Genomic DNA, 1,346 nt, shown 5'->3' with positions numbered 1-1,346 from the left:
AAGTTTGAGGTGATTCCGACTTCAATTTTTCAAGTTACGGTTATTTAAAAAAAACGCCAAAATTCTGAAAAATGCCCAAGGCTATATAATAGTCCATGGTTTTTTCCAAAAAATAGCTGAAAAATCACTCCAAATTTTTATTACATTTTCTGATACATATTGATGTCCTTATGCTGTGTAGAAAGTTTGAGGTGATTCCGACTTCAATTTTTCAAGTTACGGTTATTTAAAAAAACGCCAAAATTCTGAAAAATGCCCTAGGCTATAATAGTCCATGGTTTTTTCCAAAAAATAGCTGAAAAATCACTCCAAATTTTTATTACATTTTTTGATACATATTGATGTCCTTATGCTGTGTAGAAAGATTGAGGTGATTCCGACTTCAATTTTTCAAGTTACAGCCATTTTAAGAAAACGCCAAAAATATCCAAAGCTATACATGTTTATTTTGGGTCCATGTAGATCTAGTGGGAGTTTAGGAGATTTTTGGTCTCTCATACTTAGCTTAGGTGTCCTTAAGACTCTCATTTTTAGTTAGATTGATCTCACAAAATTTATTTCTAGAGGTACATGTACACATGTACATGTAGCTCTAGAAATAAGTTTCCAAAATACATTTTGAAATATTGCTCCATTATTGAGATACAAATTAATTCACTATGTAAACATGTACATGTAATGAAGTACATTTACTACATTTATAGTATACGTTAAATAGAGATTATGTATCACTTTAATTTTTCTATTGTTTTCACATCATTGATTCTTCACGTTGGCCTTGGGTAGCTTAGAATAGCAAGCATCATAATAATGATAATTGATAATGTGAAAATTGATTGTAATAAAAGTTAAAGTTTAATTGTTTCATTTTTCACAGGTTCGTATTAATATTAAATCATCAACTGATTTTTAATGGTTGAAGCAATGATGACGTTGACAAGTGTGTCATATCAATAACTGATGTGGACTTCACCTACCAGAATGAGTTCCTAGGCTGTACTAAGAGACTAGTCATCACTCCATTGACTGACAGGTGCTATATAACACTAGCACAAGCACTGGGAATGTCTATGGGAGGAGCCTCTGCTGGACCTGCAGGTATGCATAACTATTCATTTATTTATTTATCACTGGTACATTAGGTACTGGTATGACTGAGACTACTAAGGACATGGGCTGAGCTCTAGGGAAGTATGTGGTTGTGTTCAATTGTTCAGATCAAATGGACTTTAGAGGATTAGGACAAATATACAAAGGATTGGCCCAGTCTGGCTCATGGGGCTGCTTTGATGAGTTCAATAGAACAGAACTACCAGTACTCTCAGTAGCAGCTCAACAGATTTATG

General features: G+C 33.5%; 1 pseudogene; it reads left to right on the top strand.

Annotated features, from left to right (window-relative positions):
- Nucleotides 1–922: 922 nt before the first annotated feature.
- On the top strand, nucleotides 923–1,342 carry LOC100633110 (dynein heavy chain 8, axonemal pseudogene; annotated as a pseudogene).
- Nucleotides 1,343–1,346: the final 4 nt, after the last annotated feature.

The sequence above is a fragment of the Amphimedon queenslandica genome, unplaced genomic scaffold (assembly GCF_000090795.2).
Source record: "Amphimedon queenslandica unplaced genomic scaffold, v1.1 AMPQUscaffold_2883_Cont25117, whole genome shotgun sequence".
In the NCBI taxonomy this organism is placed as follows: Eukaryota; Metazoa; Porifera; class Demospongiae; order Haplosclerida; family Niphatidae; genus Amphimedon; species Amphimedon queenslandica.
Note: the sequence above shows the minus strand (reverse complement) of the source record. Positions and strands in the feature narration are given on the sequence as shown.